Here is a 25,689-nt window from a genome sequence, read left to right as displayed (position 1 = left end):
TCAGCTCTGCTGTTGAAGCATAAATTTATTTATTACATAAATAAATGAATGGGCATGACTATTTTCCAACAAAACTGTATTTGCAGAAATGCAAAGCAAGCTGGATTTGGCCAGTAGGATATGGTTTGCCAGCTCCAGTACTGAATGTCAGTGGCGAGAGACAGAAAAGAGTGAAGGGTGACTTAACAGTGTTAGTTCTAAACCACTGAAAAGATGAAGTTGCCATTAACTGAAATAGTGAATACCACAGAGGGAACGAATTTGTGGTGGATATGAAGAACTGATATCTGGCCTTGTTAAATTTGAGATGCCGTTTAGACATCCAAATGTAGATGTGACATAAGCAGGTAGATATGGAAGCCATGAGTTCATGGAAAATGTCTGGAGTCATTGACACAGAGGTGGCATTTAAACCCTAGACCAGATCAAAGAAGTTAATGCAGATAGAAAAAGTAGAAGTCCCAGGACTGAGCCCCAAAGTTTAGCTGTCAGGGAGATGAGAATAAACCAGCAAAAGAAACTAAGGAAGGACAGCCAGAGGGTAGGAGGGAAGCCAGGAGAACATGGTATCCTGGAAGCTAAGAAAGTATTTCAGAGAAGTTCACTCTATCCTTTCCTTTCCCACTCACAGAATCATGTTGGAATACAAATGAGGAGAGAGATGTTCTTACAGGAATAATCCTGAATTCCTTTTAACTTCTAGATGAGAAAAATCATTGTCAAACTTTTTATTCATTTGACAAATACTCATTAGCTGTGATCAAGTCCCTAGGCACTGTGCTAGGTGCTTGGAATGGAATAGTGAGCAAAAAGAAGGAGAAGGAGGAGAAGGAGAAGGAGAAGAAGAAGACGACGACAACGTCGGCATAATCCCTGCCCTCAGAAAGTGTACAGTCTACTTAGAGAGACAGAGATGTTAATCAAGTAGTCATTAACACTAACCATGGATGGAACATAATCAGTAACCAAGACTGTAGAACTATGAAACAGGCCAAGATTTCTAAAGGGAAGGGCACCCACCTACAACAGCAGTAACATGAGTTTTGTAAAAAGGCCTAAGCTAATTGGAGAACCAGGGACTCTTCTGCATTTTTCTCTGTTTTTAATTATGTTATTTCCAGTATACCACACCCTAACTGGGATATACCTACTTTTGAGAGGATGAGTGAGAACTTTTGAATTAGAAGAAGAAATGTGAGCTTTGTATTCAGACCCAGGACCCAGTCATCGCTGTGGGTCCTCATGTCATTTTTGTATTCTCAGTGAAACCCTGTGCCCTCATCTGTACAATAAGAGATAATAAAAGCTGCAGGTTGGGATTATGGTGTGACTAAATGAGAGAAAATGTCCCAAACACCTGAGATATAAGTTCTTCCCATTCCTTGAGAAAAACAATATGTCAGTTTGTACCTCTGTGACATTTTCCTTCCAGGATAGTTTTCCCAAGATAGCTATTTGCTGCCAGTTTGCTCTTTTGTGAGGCAGGGAGTTTTTAGTCTTTTTCCAGGATATCTTCTCCACTTGTCAGCATTCTCTCCTGAGAGAAGCATGTAGGAGCTCAAGTGCCTGGATTTAGGAAATGCTGAGAAGACCAAAGCAACCCTGTGTGATTCCTGCTGTCCCAGTCCTTTACATAGAGAAAATTCCATTTTTTATTCAGCTATTTAATGGAAATTAGTACTTCCCAAAAGCTACTATAAAAAGCACAGCTTTCATTATCAAACAAAAGTACTGTTTACTAACACATCATGTCAATTTTAACAATATTTTCATGGAAATGTGTAGTTGTAAGCATGTTTAAATCATTGATGCAGTTCTTATCTTAATCTTTTTTAGGAAAAGAGCAAAATCTTCAGCAGTCTTTCATTTTGACTTGCCCAGGCTAGCTTGTTCATATTTCTCCTTTTAATTAAAGTAATTAAAAAAGGATAAAAGGCTGTGTTAAATTTTGTGCACTAGATTATGGACTGGGATCAAGAATAATTAAAATGCATGAAATGTGGCTGATTGCTTAGATGGTAGAAAAAAAGAAAAGGAAGGCCTCTCTTCTGGATTTAAAGTGTACTGGGTAATTTTTCACAAGATGCAGAATGTGCCTATGATCTGAAAAGCATTTATGATAATGGAATCTTATACAAATTGAGGAGAAAGAAGAGTCCTGGGCTGTTGAGGTTGTCCTTCTGTTTATCATGAACAATTTTATCAGTTCTGGTTGCCCTTCTCATTCTCCCCTCTTTGAAAACCAAGTGGGGAGTAATGATAACCCCAACTATATGCAAGGAACTATGTTGTATATAAATGCTAACTCATCTAATCTTATCCAAACCTTTGGTAGATAGATGTCTTTGTTTTATAGATGGAGAGACTGAGTGTTGGAAAAGGTGAGTGGCTATTATTACCAAGGTCTGGAAACTAGGAGATAATAGATCCAGACTTGAATTTAGGTCTTTTTGCTGGGCTCTTTCAATGACAATGTCCTGCCTATTTTGGGACAGGGGGCAGATTATTGTAAATCTGAATTGGAAAAGTGGTTAGAAACTGCTGAGCAGAATCTTTTCTGAATTTTTTTTTATAAAGGCAGCTCCACCTTTGTGGGTACCTTATTTATCTTTACCTACATTGTAGATACTATACAAGTTTCATTTTTCTTTATGGTTTGGTGAGTTGATGTTGCTTGTTAATAAAAAGTTGATAAAATCTAGAATGTTTTCTTTGTTTTCTCCCTTTTAGGACAAAACAGATGCAACTTTGATCTCTAGTATTCATTTAGGACTATCATTACTTCTTTGATGTTAAACATCCCTTTGTTTTAAAATTAGAGGTTTAGTAGATTGTGCTATTTTTTAAAAAAATGAATTTACATAGCAAAAATACATTGATGGCCATGGTAGAGATTACCAAGTTTCCCCAAAGTTTGTTTTTCTCTTCTTCCTGGGCACATATTCCCCAGCCTCCTTGCAGGGAGATGAGGTCATGGGTCTAGTTTGACTAGTGGAAGTCATATCATTCATCTTCAAGCTGAGACACTTAAAAACTTCAGTTCTCTCTTCTTCTGTTGCCCTAACCTGGAAATTATGTGTTAAGATCACAAACACACACACACACACAAAAAACAGGCTAGGTCCCTGAGTCACTGCTTGGAATGGAGGTGCTGGAGAGCCTCTGGACCTCTAACCCAGTTTGCATGATTGAGAAATCAATTTTTATTATGTTAGACTGCTGAGCTCTACAATTGATACTGCATGATAGCCTGGCCTAGCCCAACTAACATAATTCTTTCTCTGCTTCCTCTCCCCCATTTAAAAAAATGTACTGGATTTTGAAATGTAAATATCAGAGACCCACATTTGAGTAGGTTACTTAAAACTATATAAATCTCTCTCTCTTATATCTATATCTATATCTATATGTAGATATGCATAACTGTATCTATATCTATATAGATACATAAGATATATAGATATACAGGATATATAGAGATATATCTATAGATAAGATACATATAGTATCTATAGATATAGATATATCTATAGATATAGATAGATATATAGATAGATATATAGATATAGATAGATATAGATGAGAGAATCATTATAATACTAACACACATACTTTTTTAAATAAACTAAACTTAAATGAACTTATGACCTTTATTAGGTATATGTTTCAAAACTTTGGTAGTATCCCTCATAGTAGTAATTAGTGTTTCACAATAGTGGGGTCAGAAGGTACTGATCTGAACCAGCTAGAACTGGTGCTATCTTTGTCTTTTTTAAAGTGCTCTTAAGACAAAGATGCTAACATTACTCTGAGTGACCTAGACTAGTTCTATCATCTTAGTATTCAAAAGTCTTCTGCAGGTCCTAGGAAGTCCCTCTTTAGTTCATTTAAAGTCCATTCTTTTCTATTTTATGCCTATGGAAATGGAGATTAAAAATTGTTCTTTATGCCTGTTTTCATAGAAGCCCTTACTTTAGGAGGCTAGACCTTGTTGTCACTTAAACTTGTCTTCTGTAAAGTAACTGGCAATAATTCACTTATCCTTTTTCCTTAATCTTCTAACAAGATTTTGACTGATGCTGGCTAGGCTGGAGAGATGATTTGATTTTCCTGCACGTATGGAGCAGGCACTTACTCATGACCTGCCCGTGTCATGTTGGCCTGGTGCCCATGCAGATGAGTCTTTTCATTCTGCATTTGCACAAACACCTTTTTCTTCATATTAATGTTCTTTCTCCTGCCTGTAACACCCTTGCTAGCAGCTCAAGTTGATCTTGTCTCTTTTAACAATCTCTTTTATCTCTGTCTCTTTTCATTTATGGTTTTTGAATATTGTCTGGATGTGTCTTCATTTTACAAAAATTTGTTTTGGCTTTCAACCTGATTCAAATCAGGCTTTTCCTGATTTCTGATAACCTCAAACACAACCGGTCTTGTCTTTCTTGTCCCTATTCCTAAATACTATATTCAGTTATGGTCATTTATGTAAACACCTTGTTGTCCTATCTAAATAGAAAGTTCTGAAGGTCAGAAGTTGCACCCTTGTCTCCAAAATCAAGAGTGTCCTGCATTCCACAGATTCCCATTAAATACTTGAGTGTCTCATATGTATTTCTCCCTCATCCCCTGCCCAAGAAGCTTGCTGTCATGAATGTGGATTTCATGTTTTTGTGAAGTAGTTCTTTCCTCACCTTGCCTAATACCTTAACAGCATATTTTCTAAAAATCCTGAATAGAATGGTCTCCAGGCTAAAAAATAATTATCACAAGGAATTAGCAATCTGTGGATTATGTTATTTCAATAATCTGTGCAAAGGTGATGCATAGATCTCCAGCTTTCCCACTGGGTAGTAGTCACAGAGAACATGCTGTCGAAAGAACTTCACTTCAGCAACATGCTCTGCACCATCCATCTCCTTTCTGCAATTAGACCTTTGAGAACTCAGCACAAGCCCTATCATGATACAAGGCACACTCTTCTCTAATTGCTTGCTTAATTGTTTTCCCTTTCATTTCTAAGCTCTTTTAAGTCAGGGCCCATCTTTATGTTGGTCACCATGATGTCCATCAGGCCTAACACAGTAACTGACAAGTCTTAGGAGTTCATTTAACAAGTGACTGGATACATGAATGAGTGGATGAAGCACCTACAATTCCCAGAAATAGAGCCGTCTTGTCCTATAATGAAACTTTGAAGCAGAAGGCCCCCAGTGCCTTTTGGTCCTTTTTAAGGCTTTCCTTCCTAGTTTCATAGCAAATGAAAAGTATTTGCATTTTCCTATAGGGAGAGCATGTCAGCAGCTCACCCACATTAGGCGAGATTTTGAGCTGTACCCTTGGAATGGGTATGATTTTGCAGTCTTCCATTTACCCACTTCCTTCCCGCCTTTTGAACTTGGTCTGACCAGTTAGCTAATTAGTGTCAAAGTTAATAGTAAAAGCATTATTACTTGCACTACCAATAGCAAACATTTATTGAATGTTTGCTGTGTGCTCGGCTCATGCTAAGTGCTTCTCATTAATTCTCATTTGATCCTCAGAACAGCCAACTATTCTTGTCCCTCTTATAATCCAAGAGAACTCAGGCCCCAAATCATAGAGTTGGCAAGTGTCTGAGCTTGGGGCTATCCCCAGGCAAGCCACTCCAGACCCCATGTCACATTGTTACCTCTAATGAAATTCATAGTCATGCATCATATCTTTTTCAGAAAGATTAATCTTTATCACTTTGTGTTCCAGCTTTCCTCTTTATTGCCTCACTGTTAATCACTTGTGAATCACTTCTCATAATTCTTGTATGGTCATGCTGATAATAAGGAGGTCAGAGTGTAGTAGACCCAGATGAAGAAATGGGAGCATAGAAAGTTGAAGTGATTTTTCCATGACCACACCAGGGTAGGACGTCATTGCTTCCCCTTGGCTGTTGGTGGCTTCAAACTGTTATATTTGTCATTCTGTTTCTTGAAGGATATTGAGGTCTCATTGAACTATTCACTTCCCCACACGCTCTGAGTTTTGTATAGTAGAAACTTAAAGCAGAGTATTATTCATTCAACTGTATTCTGTTTCTATTACTGAAAAGTTATTCCAGGTTCCATGATTTTCACCATGAAAGGTCTTATATGAACTGGAGAGAAGCATTCTGAAAGAACTTATTAAACATTGTTTCTATCATTACCTATAACAAAAGACATAATTTAATACCCCACACCCAACAAAAAAAATTCATTTGAAGCTTCAGGAACTCCAGTTGGAAGCACAGAGCTCATTAGAGTGGGTTCTTTAGGCAGAGAAAGGGTCGGGGGAGTGTGGGTCAGGAGCCATGTTACTGTTTTGTCCTCAGGGACACTTATGTGCATAATGGAACATACCTCTCTCTCACCCTCCAATCCCCTCCTTCACCCTCCACCTCAGGACCACACTGTGCTTCTTATCACAGGCACAGGATCCAGATTATTGGCTTGTGCTCACCTCGCCCAGGCTACTATATTGGCAGTGTTGAAGGAACAATTGAATTTCAGCAATAAAGATCGCTATAGAAATACTCAGAAGACAGAAACAATAGCCATGCTAGTGGAAGAAATGCCTTGGTGAATTTTTCTGACTTCATCTAAAATGTCAGAAATAACTGTTATTTATTGAGTGTGTAACATTGTGTCAATCCTCACCACAGTTCCATTCAATATTTTTTTTGTACTATAGCCTGAGCTAGGGGAGAGCAAACACTATGCATAGCAGAGAGTTGGTGCCCAGAAAATATTTAGTGAGTTGAAGGGTACAGATAAAGAAATTGAAGACCCCCAAAGTTAAGTTACTTGTGCAGGGTCACATCACTAGCAGAAAACTAAATCAGGATTTGAACCCAGGGCTACCCAACTCTGCAGAGTTCTTTCTTTGTGACTCCTTGGATAGGCCACTATGTGGGTGCAGAGAAATGGAGATTGGAGATGCAAAGGTATCTGACAAAGCTGCAATGTGAGGTCTAGGAAATGTGGGTTCAACCCAGCCAGGCTGAAATCCCTGTGTGACCTTAGAAAATGCCCTTCTTCACTCAAAGCTTCAGTTTCCTAATCTGTAAAATAGAGAGATGGAAGCAGTGCTCTCTGAAGGTCTGAGTGTCTTCAAATGCCCCAGGCAGATTTATGCTTTGTCATCTCCCATGCTCACTTGGAGCTAGGATGGGGTGTGGAAAGAGAGGGTAATTAATTCACCACCCAAGCACATTGAGGAAAGTAGCCAAATGTGTATTTCAGGGGTGCACAAAAATTCAAAGACAACATCATCTCAAGCTAACAAACACCCTGAAATGAAAGTGGGAAGCAAGAAAATAAAGTAGAGGCATTTGAAGGTTCGATACAGCTTTTGTGGAGGGGAAGAAAAAGAAAAAGCTCATTTCACTCTTGGATTAGTACAGCATATAATCTGAAACAGGCGCTCAAGTTGATAACTGTGCCCAGATCTGATACCCCCTGCACATAGGAGTACCACTTTAAAAAGAAAAAAAAAAAATAGACGTGTATTTTTAAAGCTTCTCTTCTTATATGTGATATTTTTGTACTCCTTTGGACGTTGTATAGCCAGCCTTTGCTGCATCCAGCATGGGTTTTCTTCCTGTCTCCCGGGCTTGGGGATTATTGATTTGGAAGGTAAGGCTAATTTACATGTAAATAAATCTCAGTGCTGGGCGGCGAGGACTGGACGTCCAGATGCCAGATGCCGGGACTGAGTTGCTTACGTCACGGCTTCATTAGCATGCGGAGGATGCGAGCACTGCAACAGCGACTTCTCTGGCACCACCAGCAGCTCCGCCGCTGATAGTTATTATTTTTTTTTTTTTGGCTCAGCTGCACATTTCCTGGTTCAGTGGCTTGAGCTCTGAGACCAGCTGACCCGGGTCTGGCTCGGGATCAGTTGGTGACGCTGATGCTGGGGTCTGAGACTTCCTGCAGATTGACGAAAGCGAGGTTCTCAGGAAAGCAATCGGATCCATAGGAAGGGTAGAAGTCACACTTTTTTCCCCTGCCTGGTGGCTCCCAGCAGGATCTGGATCCAGCGGTGCTGTTTTCTGTGAGTGAATGCGGAGCAGCTCGGGCTTGAGCCTGCTGCTGGCTTCAGGAAGGGTCCAGTTTGGAAAAAGGGTTTCTACAAGAAGATGCTTTGGCTGCCTGCGGTCCTGCTTGCTTTCCTAGAAGCCAGGCTCAGGGAGAAAGTGAACTGGGGCAATTGACAAGCTCAGAGAGTCTTGGAGAATCTACAGAGACTGGGCTTTCATCTTCCTTGAAGGTAGGTAAGGAATTCTCTCCAAATCACAAATTAAACAAGTGTATTTTCTGAGGAGGAGGAGAACGCTAGATCTAGAGGCTTTGCATTGGGGGAGGACATCAGGCCTCCATTATCTTAGCTGGGTGGCATTTTTTAGTGGCTCTGTGGCACATTTTGCCTTTCCTATGCTTTAAGCTTTCTAATGAAAGCTTAATTGTAAAGTGACATGTCACAGCTATAGGGTTAAGTCCTGCTTTAGGAGCAACATTTCTTTAAAAGAAGAGCAGCTGTCTTTTAAAAAAATAATAATAAGCAGGGAGAAGGTTTAAAAACCAAACACCCGGGAGTATGCTTGCCCAGTAGTCATTTCAGCTTAGGATGTCAGCAACCATTAGAGGGTCTGAGGAATGGGAACTCAGCGAGACTTCCAGGTAAAGAAATGGCGCTTGAATTATTTAGGTTTAATTTTAGCCAATGCTTTCAGATTAGACATGGTGACAGAGCTCCAGAATATGACTGCACAGCCTGACGGAAACACATGACTCAGTGTGTTCTCTACATTGGATTTCTTGCAGGAGCGTTCATGATTAGGTCTGCTCAGGTCTCTTGGTTTCCTGAAAACCAGTCACAGCCATACTAATCTGCCATGGAGGTCTTGGGGTGAAATATTTAATCCCATTATTGTTATGTGGTCTTAGAATATGCTGAGGTCCAATAGGACTTTCATGAACCACAAATAATGTAGGCTGGGCCAAATCATGGAGGGTAAGCGATCTGTACTAGATGCGATGCCATCACTGGGCCAAGCGTGGCTCTTGTATAACTTAGGTACAAAGATTATTTCCCCAGCGACAGAGTTCTGCCTTGAGTCAGTGCATCCATGACCACAGTCACGGGAGGGCTCCAGTGTGCCATGAATACATAGAAACAGACTGCTGTGTACCCACGCTGCAGCTTGCAAGGCTGCAATTTGCTTTGCTTGAACATCTTTTCCCAGAGAGTGTTTTAAACCATCTCAGTGAGACTTAAAGTAAATGAAGCAGCCTGGCCTCCTTGCTGGAGGCCAAATTGCTCTAATCCTGTCCCCTGTGAGGCTTACCAGCTGTCCATGGCTTTCGCAGAGGGGTCAAGATGAGTGTCCCCAGGGGCTCCAGAGTAAGTCACAACTTTGACAAATTACCATATTTTGGAAATTTGTATTTGAATACCTCCTTGAGTGCTTTAAAGGTTTGCCTTTCCATCAAATGCCCTTTCCCCTTGGGAATTCTTTTTTAAAATGTGAAAATTAAAACACATTGGCTCTATCGGGCATTGTGGTCTATAAACAGTCGTTGGGCAGTCTGAAATAGTAAAATAGCACAGTTTTAAATGGCAGGGTTGTAAAGGTTTGCCATGCAATGTAGGGGAAAAAATAGAAATTAAGGAAGGAAGATGCATTCATGGAAGCTTAAGGAATGAGAAAGGAACTTAGAGGTTAGACAGGATGGGATGATGCCTATCAAGGGCTCAGACTATAGATGCAGAAAAAGCTAAAGACACTGAGAGCTTCCCCTCAGAGCAGTGATTTCCGTCTTTATAATGGGGAGAGCAACAGAACCTACAGGCAGGGTGATAGGTATAAGGATTTAATGAAATGACATATGAAAAGCGCCTAGCACTGTTAGCCATATAGTAAATGCTCAATAAATATTAGCTATTGTTGTTGTCAGTTACTTTTCATCATTATAACTATACTCATTGTTTCTAAAAACAAAATAGCCTACTGAAACGGTGATACATTTGTATCCATTTGTCTGCAGAAAGGTCTTGCTCACAGAAAAGGTGCTATCTCCAGTCACTGTCATGTCCAAATCCATTCCCACTCAAAGGAACTTTCCACCCTCTTGACAGAGTTGACAGAATAAAGTGTTATTATCTAGGGCTGCTGTATTATGCAGAACTAAAAGTGACTGGGTAATAACATGAAAATCATTTAGCTTAGCTACTCTTGGAAAGCCCTCCTGTTTGGACAGCTGACAAGTCACGCATCTAAAACTGAAGGATCCAGATCGGAATGGAGGCATTTCTGTTTGCATTTCTCTTTTTTCCCAACTTTGCATGTGTGAGGCAGTTCTGATCTTTCTTTTCAGTGAAAAGGCATTTTTGTGTCCATCCAGGGAGGCCTTTGAATATGTGCTTCACCTGCTGGTTGGCTCCTCAGAACTGATGCCACCATGTGGGTGACTTCTGTTTGTGGGTAGACAGACTGACCAGGGAAAGGGGTAGGCTTCCCTGCCCACCTGCCCATGACCAGGTCCTCTGTCCTTGATTTGTATCCCCTGACACAATATATTTTTGCCAGATTGGTGCCCTTCCTCATTCTCTCATGAGCATGCTTCACTCAAACAATTTGATGGCTATTTCCCTCTTTCCCTCCAACAGCTTTCTTTTACACTTAGGTGAACTGGAACTCCGATACAGGGGTCTGAAGGACAAACTAAAAGTGAATTAAAGGAGCCAGAGGAGTCTGGCATAGGGTCCTTTCTCAGGAGACTCAGAATTGGGACTTGATCATTGCTGGTTGCTATTAGTTTTCAGTAAAGTGGTGTTTTGTGTGGAGAATGGTATATACACCTTGATAATAGCCCACCTCCCTTGCCTCCTGGTTGTATATATGATCTTCAAAGAGTTGCCTCACCTCTCTGGACTTTGGTTTATTCATGTGAAAATTGGGAATAAATTCCCTGGACTCTTGTATTGCTGTGAATGATGGCTGCGATGCCCTTGCCCAATTCCTGGTGCCTACTAAATATTGGGCTTTATTTCCTTCTGGTGCTGAGGACTTTCACATTTCCCATTTAATCCCAATCTTTGAACACCAGGGGGCAGTAGTTATAATGCTCATTTGACAGGAAACTGAAGGCCAAAGAGGGAACAAAAATGTAACTGTACCACTGGCCTTGAAGTAGCAGAAACCTCTTCAGAAACTCCAAGCCATGGTCTGCTCTCTTCTCTGTTGTTTTTCAAATACACAGGAGTCAAAATGCTCTCTCCCTCAGACACGAATTCTGGGTGATGTTTGGATGAAGACCCACTAAAACTTTTCCCTGTTCTTTTTTTCCTGTTCATAATAAGTAGCTGCTGGTAGTGATTGTGAATGGTCCCAAATTAAGAAGCTTGAGATAGAGGCATTGACAAAATCTGTTTCCCTCATTGATGCTCTAGACTGATATATGCCATTTTGCTCTTGCCCTAACCTGTAAAGATTTTTAATGAAATGTTCTCATTTTTATTGTACCTTATTTATGTGTATCTGTGTGTGTGTGTCTGTGTGTGTGCATGTGCACACAAATGAAGCAAAGATAAAATGTTGGCATAAGAGGACAGAGTTTCCAGCAGTATAAGTCTCCAGAATCTCCACTGGGGACCTGGCCAGTTGAGTGTGAAACCTTGGATTTCTTTTTTCTCTGGCCTGTTGGTTGAGCAGTTCTTTGTTTGTAGTCTAAAACCTGGAGGCTGGCTTGCTTGTTTATTACCCTGGGGACAAGGTAGAGGGAGAAAAGAAGCAAGTAGACAGAGAAAGAGAGAGATTGGATTGGAGGAGCTGGAGGAGGGGAGAAAGAAGATGGAATGAGGGAGCAGCAGGGAGAATATCAGAGCCATCTCCACACCACTGGGAAGGGCAAAGCTGAAAAAGGTTGCATTTAAGTGAAATTGCAGCTCAGAAGACAAGCACCTCTGTTCTTCCTCAACTAGAAATTCCCTTCCTTCTATACCCATCTGTCCTACAGAACTCATAGTACAGCCATTTCAAATCCCAAAATACTACTCCTGGCTAACACAGGGTTTGTTTTATACCAGAGCACCATAGACCACTTTACAAAATGTATTAGTTAAAAAGAGCACATTTTCCAGTACAATGCGAGCCTGCCTTTCCTGGGTGGGCGTAGAGGGTAAACTTCCAGAACACATTTGGCTACCAAGGCTGTAAAAATCAGGTTGGCTGAACCAAAGACACAGTGTTTATGAAAGCTGACTCAGAAGACAAGCAGTAACACTGCAAAGGGCAGAGACTCCACAGACATCACTGGAGGGACACAACAGCATCGTGGAAGTTGGGGCTGGCCTCGTCTGTGAACGTGTTTCCAGAATAGTGGCATGAGCCTGTGTGAGGAAGAAGGAATTATGGCGGTTTTGGATATCCTCCCCTTCCTGGTCCCAGCATTAGAGCTGCTGTATGTAAACCATCTTGGGGCACAGGGGGCATCACAGGTACCCTTTATGCCCTGGATGTGGGACCCCAGCCTGCCTGTCTGATGGATGACTAGCTTGTGTTGCCTCCATTCCTCTGGTACCGGGAGTGATTGGCCCCAGGCCCCCAGCCCTCCTTGGCTCCTTAAAATCAAACCTTGTGAGTATTATCCAGCCCCATCCAGGGTTAAAAGTAACTGGGACAGGAATTCTTAGCATTTTGTTTCAATTGGGCAGGATGCCATTTTTCCAGCTCTTTTCTTGGCATCCATTCTTCAGTTGTGAGTCCTCAGAGATGCTTGTTCATGAAAGTTCCAAGAACTTTCAGCCGAAAACAGCTATACTTTCTGTGGTCACTGGGTCAGATGTTTCTAGGGTAGCTGTTAGTATATATGTAAGTGTACATTTAGGGTGTCTATGTGTCTGTAGATAGTCTGTGTGCTTATGTACATGTATTTAAAAATAGCTATTATAGATTCTGCACCTACTGTGTGCTAGCTGACACAAAAGATGGAGAAATCCAGATTCCTAGGAGTAATTTGGCCAGGGTTACACAGACAGTAAAGAAAGAGTAAAGCTAGGATCCGAATCCAGGATAATCACAGTCCAAAACCTGAATTACCAGTATGTCCACCATTCTAGTCCTCCTTATACTTTTTACTATAGTATCATTTGTGAATGCTTTTCTTTTGTCTTCTGTGGATCCCTCAATTCAGAAATACCTCATTATTTAGCTGCTGAAATAAAATATTTTTGTTGATTTTTTGGTAAATTTGGAAACATCCAAGAGAATATGGGAGGCATAAATTGGAACATGTGGCTTCTTCACCCGCAGCTTTGAATGTGGCTTTTAAAATGAAAAAGTAAGTTTGGTTGGAAAGTTGGTAAGACATGCTGAGATGAGGATGAAAAGCCACAGACCAACAGAAGCAGTCCTTTGGACAAGAGGGCACATGGGACATTCTGCTGGGCCACACTTATGGCCAAGGGCAAACCAGTGGGAATCTAGAGAGAGGGCCCAAGCTTGCCTTTTGACTCCCAGTTCCAGGCACATCAGATTCTAGCTAAAATTATTTCCCCTGTCTGAGCCTAAGTTCTTTCTTCCCTAAAATAAATGTCCTGAATCAAATGAACTATAAGTTCTCATCTGGCACTGACCTTGATAAGTATGAACTTTAAGAATGAAGTCAGCCCTATTGGTGAAGGTGTTTGGTTTGCATGGTGGGCTGTCCTTGGGTGGACAACTAAAAGGTCATGTTTTATATCAGGAACTGACCTCTCTGTTGACTGTGTGTTGGAAGATGAGAATCAGTAGCTCTCTGGAGAATGACTCTGAGTTTCCTGGAAAAACATTGACCTTTGGATGTTTCAGAGGAGTGAAGAGAGGTGGATGGTCCTTCAGCATGTTGGTGCTGCTCATTCCTGCTCAGAAGCCCTCCAGGGCTGTTATGCATGCATGCGTTCTGCAGAGTGCTAGAGACCTAGGCTTCTCCAGTTTAATGTGCACACACCTGGGGGAGCTGCTAAAGTGCAGATGCTGCATTTTTGACAAACCCCTTGGTGATACTGATGCTGCCCTTTCTTAGCCACCTTTAAAATAGGAATAAAGTGTTCCACAGGAAAGCAAATTTAACTAAATTCAGAAGACCCAGGTTCTAGTCCTAGTACTAGCATTTCTTATTTGAGTAAACCTTAAAGAAGTCATTTAGTTGTCCTGTGACTCAGTTTCTCCTCCTAAAAAGTAATACAAATAATTAATAACTAACATTTAATGACTTCTTACAGTTGACAGAGTGTTTACTGTTTCATATGCTATATCTTATTTACTCCTCATGATAACCTTATGAGGCAGGTTATATTGTCATCTGCATTCGTCAGAAACTAAGCAGAGAGGTTAAAAACGCCCAAAGTCTCACAGCTAGTAAGTTACCAAGCTGGGATTTGAATTCACCCCATGTAGCTCTGGAGCCTTCACAACTTACAGAGACAGTAGATGTGAAGGATCTTGGAACTCATTAGTGTGTGAGGTTGTATGTATACATAAACATCATAAATAAATATATTCACTTATATGATGTATATATACTTATAAATATTTAGGGCACCTGAAATCATCAGAATTAACTGTTTGCCACATGAGGTTGCATTGTTTTTCATGAAAAACTTATTGTTTGGTTTATATTAATTAAAATCAAATGCTTTGTGAAGTTTTGAAGAACACTGATGTTTGCTGTGTTGTCTTGGATAGTTCAACTATCCAAGGGGAAAAATGTTAGCTGAGAGGAATATTTAGAAGAATGGGAAGTTATGGTTATCTGAAATTCTAGTTATTTAGAATTAAATGCCATTAGTTTTCAATCTTTTTTTAAAATAAATTTGAACAATAGCTCTGATCACTTTTCTGCCTTAATAGAAAGAGCAGGGTTACCCAACTGAGAGTATCTTTGTGACTCAGGATATGGCAGCCATGGAAATAATTATCCTGAACCTGAATTCCCAGTGAACCTGCCTTGTAAGTGGAAGTCATATGCGGCTGATCATGAGCATTATGTGACTTTGATATCTGTCATCTCCCTGGACAGTAGGCTGTGACTTGGCAAGATAAACAGATGTCTGCTTTTTCCCCCTCAGTCTTCCTTGTTACTCTCCTAGAAGCTTCATTTAAATGGTAGGGAAAATCTTCAGTGCGGAAAATTATTCATATTTGAATGTGTTCCCATGCTTGAACTCCATCCTTAGAAATCTTCTGACCATAGTATTAGTATGGCAAAAATGTGGCACCTGCACTGCCAGGTGCTTGTCCAGTGCCAACATCACTAATGACCACCACACTCTTTCTGTCAAGACCCAACACAACCTCAGAATCCTTCTCAACATGACACTCCAGGCAGCCTCTACTGATCAGTGATAGCTGGCCCTGGAGATTTACCTATATGCCATGTCTACCCTTGCAAACTCCCTGGAAGTTGGTTCTTTTTTCAGTTTGGTAAATATTTATTAAACATCTATAAATTGCTTAGGCATGCTAAAAAGAAATTCTATTTTCTACTTACTCTACATTTTATTCTTGCTCCCCAAAGTGGATGACCTGCAGACTTATTGAAAGTTTCAGTTAAATTGTTGGTTAATTAAGATTGTAATAGATTTTTTTTTCTTTCTCTGATGTATACATCCTGTTGTTCTGATTAATATGGCTACTATTCTTAAAGCTCCTGTCACTTTTCATTACCAGTGATTATCCAGCTTTCCTGAAATTATGCTCCCAGAGGAGTACCTCCACATTAAACTGTTTTCTGTGGGCATCCTCTGGGCAATCCAGCCATTCATTGGCTGGGAGACCAGTGCAAATGGGGTGGTGGCTCAGCAACTGTGTAGCTTTCCCTTGACAGCTTATCTACCAAGATTCATGAGTTCATTTAAATTACTGCTTAAGCTGACCACTTGCATTTGAGTTTATCATCTCAGAGGTCACCTAGAAATCCTGTCAAGACTAGAATCTTGTCATGGGTTAGAACTGTGTACAACCTACTCCCACTTCACCCCCCTCCCATGCTTCCTGTGTAGGTTGGGTCACTTTGAACACCCGCCTCATTAGAAAGCAGGGTGAAAATACAAAGCAAAGAATTCACATGTTTATCACTCAACAACAGGACCTTGGGTTCTTGCTAGAATGGCTTCTGAAAGGTGAACAGATAGAAAGCAATCACTGGGCTTGATTTGGTCAGACAAGCTTGAACTTGCCTTCCTTTAACATTGTCAGTTTGGCTGCCTAAATACCAATGTGGTTTGCCTTTGCTATGCTTAAAAATTGTTTTAACTCCTTTACCACTGAATTGCTGAGATTGAGCATCCTAAATGGTAACTATGATATCATGTGCTATTTTGAATTTTTAAAAGAACATTGCAGAGAGTGAAAAATATAACATCTGCAAAATATGAGGCACTGTCTCTGGCCCTATGGGGAATATTAGAGAAGGCCTTTTACACTTAACCTGCTATCCCAACTAGGTGCTTTTAGCTTAGATCCATGAGCATCAAAGGACCAGAGGTGTCTGATGAACTTTTTGAAATTAAATGCTAAAGTTTCTGTGAATGTGTGTATGTTCATTTTTTAAGGGTGAGATCAGATTCTTAAAGACATAAAGTCACCCAAAAGATTAAGAACTGCTAGGGATGCTGGAAGATCGTTATAGACAACATCCAGCAAAATCTCTATAGGTTAACATGGGACCAGAAAAAACTGTCCTCAGTGGAAATACAAGGTCTGTCTCAAAAAAGTCCAAACATTGTTAATATAATGAGAACAGTATGCATGACATCAATGTAACCTGGCAGCCAAGGAGAGTGGACTGGAATGCACATACATGAACAATGATGACTTCACTGTACTACTCAGTGGGGGCAGTAGATGCCTCTGAGTGAACATGTGTACTGTGTGGCTGTCGCATTCAAAATAACTGAGCAAGTAGAGCCACAAATCAGCATCAAATTTTGCATAAAGCTTGAACATTCATCCATGGAAATTATTCAGATGATTCAGAAGACTGCAGCTATGGCAACTGGTGATTCGTAGCTTCACTATAACAATGTGCTCATTCATGCATCACATCTCATGCAGAGTTTTTTGGGGAAACATCAAATCACCCAGGTGGTTCAGCCCCGCTACAGCCCAGATTTGGCACCCTGGAACTTCTGGCTTTTCCCAAAACTAAAACTACTTTTGAAAAGGAAGAGATTTCAGAATATTAGTGAGATTCAGGAAAATATGATGGGACAGCTAATGGCAGTGGGGAGAATCGTATGAGGTTCCAAAGTGCCAACTTTAAAGAGGACTGAGGTGTCACTGTCTTATGTACAATGTTTCTTATATCTTTTTCAATGAATGTCTCTATTTTTCATATTACATGGCTGGCTGGATACTTTCTAGACAGACCTCATATACTTTTCTCCATGGCTGCTGCCCCCAAGTAATGCTAAACTCTATGGGAGTAAAGGGAGAATTTCCTGGTTGTCTTCCATTTTACAAATGAACAAATTGAGGTCTGTGGTCTCAAATACCAAGGCCAAAGGTGTACATATTTCTTCTGTTTCAGATACTTTTAATTATGTATTTAACAATGCTTTGAACATTTACTTTGGGTTAGGTTAGGAGTTTTCAGTTTTTCTATACTCAAGGCATTCTTTAAAATACTGGACATTTGTGATACATCTAACAGAATTAAATTACACTACAGTTATGGTTCAGTTCTCGGTCATTCTTGACAGCATGTATATTCTCCTCTGCCCTAACCTTCCTTTTTTACATGCTTTCATTTAATCCAGGAAAAATAGCAGTCTTCCTTTGGTATAGTTTTAATGATATACTACTGATCATGTAGTTAACTCACACTCTATATTTTTGGCATCATTGTTAACAAAATGTAGTTTCAATTATTGCATAAAATAAATAATAAAAAATTTTACTCATTATTCATACCTTGTGCACATACATGCCCATGAAGGATCCATAGCCTGCTGGTTCAGAATTATCAAGGTAGGTTCTGGGTTTAGGCATTTGAAAGTCAAAATTTTTAACTCATTGCTCATTGTCCTAGATACAAGATAAGCTCCTTGACCTTACAGAGGTTACATTACAGTGGGGAAAACATAGTAGACTCATCAACAAGTAAGGTAGTTTCTAATGGTGAAAAATGTTAAGGAAAAAATTTAAGAATAATAGAATAGATAGTAAATGAGAAGGGGAAATGGGATATTTTTTATAGGTAATTTGTTGGAGGTACCTATGAGTGAGGAAATGAATAATGAAAAGGAGGCCAGGTCATAAAGAGTGGAACGGAAGATATTCCAGGCAGAGGAACAGCCACTGCAAAGAACCTAAGAGAGGGATGGCCTTGGCAAGTTCAAAACACAATGAAAGGTCAATGAGGCTAAAATGTGGTAGACAAGATGGGCAGTGGGACAAAATGAAGTTGGAGAGGGAGGAAGGAGCCAGATTATATATTGGATGTTGTAGACCAGGGTTAATGATTGTGTACTTTGTTCCAATTGTGTAGGCATGCTAATGGCACATTTTAAACAGGATTATTGAGTATTATCACGATTATTTTAAAACAAACAGCTGTTAGAAAATAGATTCTAGAGGAGCGAGACTGAGAACTGGGAATTAGAAGTAGCTATTGCCATAGCCCAGGCAGGAGGTAATGATGAAATGGACTAGGGGAGGGAAGATACAGATATGGTGAGACGGGGTGATGAATAAATGACTGGGACTTATCCCATGTACAAGGCAGCCCAGACCCTGGGCTGGTGGTGTTCATTGTATCAACTACACCAGGCGTGTGAGGGCCTTGCTACATCTAACAGGCTTTGGAGCAGGGAAGGAGACGGGAGGGGGAGCCGTGTGCACCTAGGGGCAGATATCCTTCAACCATCACCTTGTCAAATCTGAATATATAAATTTTCAATAATTTCAAAACTTTATGCCTGTAGAACATGTAAATTCAATTCATCAAGGGCTTCTTTCCAACAAAACATGAAACCAAGAAGTGTTATTTTCTTTGCATACTCCCCTCTGTCCTCTCACTGATGTAGAATGTCTCTTAACAAAACTGCAAAAACCTTTCTATAGATCCAGCTTGAACAAGAAAAGTCATCATCTTGCCTTTTTTGCCTGTTCCTGCTAAGGGAAACCCTGAGAAACTTGTTTTTTTCCTTGGATTTGACTGAAGCAGGGTTCTCCTGAAAATAACACCTTTCTCTGTTGCTTCTAACTCCATCTGAATTGAGGGGCTTTACTCTCAGCGTCAATTTTTGGGAAACACCCAATTTCTTGATGCTCTTATTTCCTGAGACTGCTGGGGTCATCTTGAGCCTTTGGCCTCATTCACTGAGAAACATGGATTTCTGGGAAGTTTTTGCCTTGAGCCCTTCAGCTCGAATAGTAAAGGGCCCCTGTCAAGTTTTGAAGGGTGTGACCATTGCCAGAATCCCCACAAGCCAAGCCCCTGAGGAATGCTCTTGCCAGCTGGCCCCTGTCCACTCCAGAAATGACTGGATTTCAGTGCTTTTCTGTGTATGGAGATGGCTGAGTTCCCCTGGATGAAAGGCGGCCTAATATAAACTGAAAATGTTATTAATAAGCAGCCACTTAAGAATTTCCTATGACTTGCCAGTGATTTGGGGGCCTCTACGTGTACAAGGACAAAAGCACAACTTGTTTTACATGGATTAAGGGACCATGGCAGTCAGTCTGAATGGGCCTCAAAAAGGTGTTCAGGCATTTGGTGAAGAGCCTTGGGGTCCAGCAGATTTGGGTTTGCATTTTCATTTTTATTGTCTCCTAGCTGTGAGACTTGGGTAAGTTACAGAAAGTCTGTGAGCCTTGGTTTTACCATCTGTAAAATGAGGATAATACTAATTTCAATCTCAGACTGTGTTTTGGGGTTTAAATAACAAATACATAGAAAGAGCTCAGCGCAGAGGCTAGCATCTGCTTAGAAAATATTTTCATCAAAAGTGGGGAAAAATCATACCCTAGTAATGGAACCAGACTGGCTTTACCTCCCCTATCTTAGTGGGAAATGAAGTAGATTTGAAGTTGTAGACACTCCAACACTTAGTAGAACAACCACAGCACATGGCCTGTCTGGGCTACACTTTCTCCATCTATTACATGGCATTAGTCACCCTTGTTCTTCTGATTGACCTTACAGAGATTTTTGACAATTCACAGAATTGTGTGAATTAAAAGTGCACAGTAAGCTCTAAAGTGCTTGATTAATCCAGGGGCCATTCATTTAATACCCAAACTGTCTACCTGATTGTATCTTGGTAAGGACAAAGGGTTACTTATGTGATCTGAAAATATTGAAAGTGTGGTAAAGGCTTAGTAATCCTTTGGTAAGGATGGTAATCAAATTTACCTTGCTTAGTCTAGCACACTTTTAGTATATAGTAGGTGTTTCAGAAAGACGTAAAAATGACTTGTTCATCACCTCTCTGTTTTCCATTGATCTGTTTCCATCCTAACTAGAATATATTACTAGGGCCTAGATTGACTTCTAGACAGCAAGAACCATGACAATTTTTATTTACTTGTTTGTGTTATTTTATATTCCTACACATAGCATAGGGTCCAGCAAACATAGTCAGATTTCACTATACCAAGCATGTTGTACATATTAAGTTACTTAATTCTGACAGCAACTTAATGTAATGGCAGAGTTAAGTTTTGAACCCAAGTCACTACACCTCCAGAATCTAAGGTCTTAATCCACTGCACTATATATACTGTCTTTAAGTACATAGGGCATATTTAATGTCTTATCTCTTGTCTACATGAGGTTAGCCAGCTTCTGCCACAAGGTAGCTAGAGACTTAACAACACCCTCAGCAGATGGCATGGAGGAGAAAGAGAGAAAGGTATCTCTCTCTTTTCTGTGGCATCTTCCAGTTCTTACCTTGAAGTTTGGAGGCAAAGAGTTAGATGGTTTGCAGTCATTTCTCAGAAGGACTTGTCTTCAAAGGAGGAGCTCTAGGAGCTTGCTGTGCTAAGTATCCAATGAAGCAAAGACAGATATGCTGTAAAATCAGTTAGCCTGTAGACAAAGTGAAGTGGAGGAATCTATCCACAAGGAGTAACCACCATTCATCCACCTTGGTTGATCTTAGCAGGGCAGTGAGTCTGACAGCAGCTAAGGAAATCAGAGCTACTCTAGATTCATACCACTTTTGGTAGAAACATGATGAAGCAGGTAGCAATGTTGCTATGGAGACACCATTAGTGGCCAGGCTTTTCTCCTTTGCAGGTTCCCTCATCACCATGCTGAATTTAGCTAGCTGGTGTTTGGTGGGCAGATCCCTCACTGGCTGCGAACACATTTGCAATAAAGTCAAAACTCCTTCCCATGGATTGCATGGTCATTCCCCACTGCCATCTTGTCACCCTCTAAGACGCCTCTCAATACCTTAATGACACCATATTCTCTGTCCCACTGCCATGCCTTTACTTACCTGTCAGAAATGCCCCTTCCTTCTCTCTTTGCCTAGCAACCTGCTGCTCAGCACACTTCAGGTGCAGCTTCCTCAGGGAGGCCCTCTCTGACTTCGTATTAATAGAAACTCTCTGTAGCACAGTGTCTGGCACATGGTAGGTTTTCTAGTAATCATTGACCTAACAGCAAAGTCAAAGTAATTTTTACCTTTGTTTGTTTTAAAACTTATTTTGAGAAATCACAAGGTTCCAGAGAACTTACAAGAATAATGTAATAACCTTCCATAAACCCTTTTAGATTTCTCCATTGTTAGCATTTTGCCACATTTGTGCTTCTCTCTCTCTCTCTCTCTCTCTCTCTCTCTCTCGCTCACCCCACCCTTTCCTATTCCTCCTCCTTACCACCCCATGTTCATGCCTTATTATTATTGCTGGAGCATCTGAGAATAAATTGCCAGCATCATCCTGTACCTGTATATATTTCAGCATCTATCTCCTCAGAACAAAGGCATTCTCTTAAACATCCCCACAAGTACTCTTCACTTTGAAAGTTGTGGCCTGGCTCTTTGTGGCTATATGTACACCTTTGTATCCCAGGGAGATAGGGATCCCTTACTGTTTTTGTTTGTTTCTTTTAATTCCTTGCAATACCTACCAGAATACATACTACATAGTAGATGTTCAGTGAATTTTTTTAAATAAGTACAGCTGCCAGCAGCAAATATTTTTGACATTCTCTTCTTCCCCCTTGGCACTCACTATTCTGACCCATAGTTCCTGTGTCAGTAGAAACTGTAGCCTTTTTGCTTGAACTGTCCTCTTTTGCACGTGTGGCAAGAGAGCCCCAGGAGTCGTCTTCACCCATGGACTGTTGGGACTTGATGGATAAGTACCACTGCATTCTTAACTTCCCAATGGAACATCTCTGAGGAATGTTCTATGCCATCTCCTATACCTCCTCACCTGAAATGAGTCACAGTCATAGTTGCCCAAAGCTTCAGCCTGCTCATGCCCTTATCAAATGTTCACATCCTTCCCTTCCCTGCTTTCCTTCTCCAATTCCCTATTAGGACTTTCAGGGATTACCTCCCAAACTTCATTATGCTCAGATACATTTTGAGGATCTGATTCTGAGGGAACTCAATTTATGACCACATCTCTCAATTGCTGAGACATCATACCTGTAAATATAAGTATGGTAAGAGATGTCCAAAATATGAAAAGTCATCCGATAGACTTAATGTGTTTCCACTGCTCAAAAATTGCAAGATAATTAATCTAAATCAGGATACTGTATATTTCTTCACTGAAGTATGAATTGACATATAAGTTAAGAGAAGAAACAACTATCACTGAAAATTATCCTAGATCAGCTTTGGCAGCACCAGGGAGAGAGAAGCTCCACTTGGTGCAGATGGCCAGAGCCGCTGGAGCCCAGGTGGAGGACAGGGAGTTGGGCAGGGCCAGGCAGCAGGGTTTTGGCTCTCAGAACATAGCAGCCTCCTACCCAGCTGGCCCTGTCATGGTCTCCGCCCTTTAACTTGTGTGTTTATTAGGAAACCATTATTCCTTTCTCATAGAGATATAAATCTTGCTTCCAGACATGGCAAGTATCAAGGTTCATGCCTGAGTCCCTCATTCAGACTACCAAGAATGGAAGGAAAACAAAATATTGTGGCTGGAAGATAATAGGATATGCTGATGTCTAGGTATCAGAACAGAGGGATATAAGAATTCTAAGGAGAAGGGAATTCAGGAGAATGGAGAAGAACTTTCTTACACCCACTAGGATGGCACCATCCCCTAAATTTTACATCCGTGCTTGAGCTTTGGGACAGGCAGTGGCTCAGCCAGTTGGGTCGCTGTCATCAATGTAGATAGTGATGGGAAAGGGGAGGACACACACCACCTCCTGAGAATGACTCATACCAAACTCTTTCCCACCTCAGAGCCTTTGTACTTGCTTTCCCTGTGCCCAGAAAACTGTCTCCTGGTTTTTCTCAGAGTTGCCTCATACTTGCTCTTCTAGTTGCAGCTCAGATGTCACATCAGTGGGGAGTCCTCTCCTGGTCCATCCTCAGTCCCTCTCTTTCTCCTCTCCCTGTTTGTTTCCATCGTGATACTTAACACTATTTATAAACAGCAGATTTATCTATTTGTCTACCTGACTGTTGTCTGTCTCTTTCTCTTGACTCTAAGACCCATGAAGTTAGAGTTATTGTCTATATTTATCAGTGCTCTATACCCAGCATCTTAGTAAAGTGTCTGGAACACAGTAGATGCTCAACTGCTATTGTCTGCTTGGATGGTTGGTTGGTAGGTTGAATATTTCATTGGATATGGATGGATGGATGGATGGATGGGTGGATAAATATGTATGTATGTATGAATGTATGTATGTATGTAGGGATGGATAGATGAATATGAATGGATGGATGGATATGGGTGAAGAGAAGCATGGAAAAAATACACAGAAGAAAAGAAGGAAGATTTGTCCACCCAAAACAAGGTGGTAGAAAGAGCACTGGTTTTAAAGTCAGAGGACGTAGGTTCTAATTTGTGTGACTTCAGTCAAGTGGCTTATAAGTTCATAGCCTAAATTTTTATAGCTGTGAAATGGATAAAAATGTTAATTTTATAGGACTGGTGAGAATGAATAAATGAGATAAACTGTAAAAATAATATGACTATTATAAATTCTCCATAAATATAAGAAATTATGTTGATAGTAGAAATACAGCCACTGTATTCAGCCTGACCTGTGGTCCTCCTGTACCAAAGCACCTCCTGTGGGAGTGGAAGGCAGGGGTCAGGGCCCTGGAAATCAGACCTGTTGTCTGGAGTCCTTGATCCTCTGGGAACAGACTTTCACCTCTTGGAGCACCATCATTTCATTTCAGGCCAGCCCCCACAAATATATTTTTCCTACCTTCCTCTGCCATTCTGATCCTCCACTTGTGTTTGGAGGAGGGTGGGGTGGAAGGTGGAAGCTGAAGCCTTGTGTGTGGGTCATAATTCTGTGACCCACGCAGTTTTGGAGAGGAACAACTTGTGTTCTTTATGACAGCTCAGTTTTGACAACTCTGACTTATTCATGGTGAGGGGCAGGATTATCTCAATAGTATCTTAGGACAGGGGGACCTTGCTTCTAGTTCTCACTGGCTCACTTAAGCACAGCAGGGTCATGCCTTTTTTGTTAAGTACAACCACTGTCTCTTTATTCACTTATTTCCAGGCAGCCTGCAATCCAGTAAAACCCCTCTTCACCCCAAACACTTACTTAAACACTTACATACCTCCTGAAGCCTGGGAAAGGTATTCCCAAGGGCAGTAAACTCAGAATAATTTTTTGGCTCATTTTAAGCTGGTGCTTTGCATGGCATGTGAAAACATGGTACTCTCACTGGAAACCCAAGGAAACTAGGCAGAACAGACTAAAAAAGCCAGAGTCCTGCCCAGCTGCTCTTGAGCCAATCCTGCCAGGACAGGTCTGCTGGGTGGTTTGAGGTGACGTAAGTTATTGCAGCACTGAGAGTATGTGACTGGTGTAAGAGATGCAATTCAGAGCCAATGCATGGTGGTTTTAAATTGTCCATGCCCCATCTTTCCCCACTTGCACAGAAAACTGAAAGTTGATAGATGTTGAAATCTGGCTTTCAGATGTTTTTTATCTGAGGGACCTAACTGAATTTTGAGATATATATATATATGTAATCCCCATGTTTCCAGCATCTTCCAGACTATGTAAATGAATTCTCTGAGCTGGCTACAGGGCTCCAGATCAGAATAAACCCACTTATCAGAATTGAATAATGCGCAGCTATTTGCTGAGAGTATTGTGTGTGCACGTGTGGGTGGCTCTGGCTCATGTCTTGTCATTCCAGGCCAGAGTCTTGTCTCTTGGTACTTGCTGATGGTGAACACATAGAATGAAATCTGGCCTCCAGTTTCTTAACATGAGGGAAAAAGAGGATCAGCAGCTGTTTCTGTTTAACAGTGATTATCTCTGGGACTGTGAGTGTTTTGAAATATTTTTCTTCTGGCTTATCTATAATTTGTAATTCCTGATCCTTTTCTACATTAATTGTGTGTTGCTTTTTTTTAAGGATAAGGGAGCAGTAACTTTAAATTATAATAAGGAGAAAAAGATTTCCTCTTATTAAAAATAAAAGGAGTTATTCTTTGCCTTTCATGAGCTGGAGTCA

The 25,689-nt window shown here is 40.7% G+C and overlaps 1 protein-coding gene across 5 annotated transcripts in view; it reads left to right on the top strand.

Annotated features, from left to right (window-relative positions):
- PRICKLE2 (prickle planar cell polarity protein 2) overlaps nucleotides 1–25,689 on the top strand; it is a 338,052-nt gene that overhangs the window by 211,482 nt on the left and 100,881 nt on the right. The window contains exon 1 of one of the 5 annotated variants that reach the window (XM_028518037.2): nucleotides 5,237–8,283. The exons of 3 other annotated variants lie outside the window; for them this stretch is intronic. The gene's annotated coding sequence lies outside the window, so the exon portion shown is untranslated. Of the gene's footprint in view, nucleotides 1–5,236; nucleotides 8,288–25,689 lie in introns of those variants that run through there. One more of the 5 variants, XM_036030992.1, reaches the window with a different exon arrangement.

The sequence above is a fragment of the Phyllostomus discolor genome, chromosome 7 (genome assembly GCF_004126475.2).
Source record: "Phyllostomus discolor isolate MPI-MPIP mPhyDis1 chromosome 7, mPhyDis1.pri.v3, whole genome shotgun sequence".
Lineage (NCBI taxonomy): Eukaryota > Metazoa > Chordata > Mammalia > Chiroptera > Phyllostomidae > Phyllostomus > Phyllostomus discolor.
Note: the sequence above shows the minus strand (reverse complement) of the source record. Positions and strands in the feature narration are given on the sequence as shown.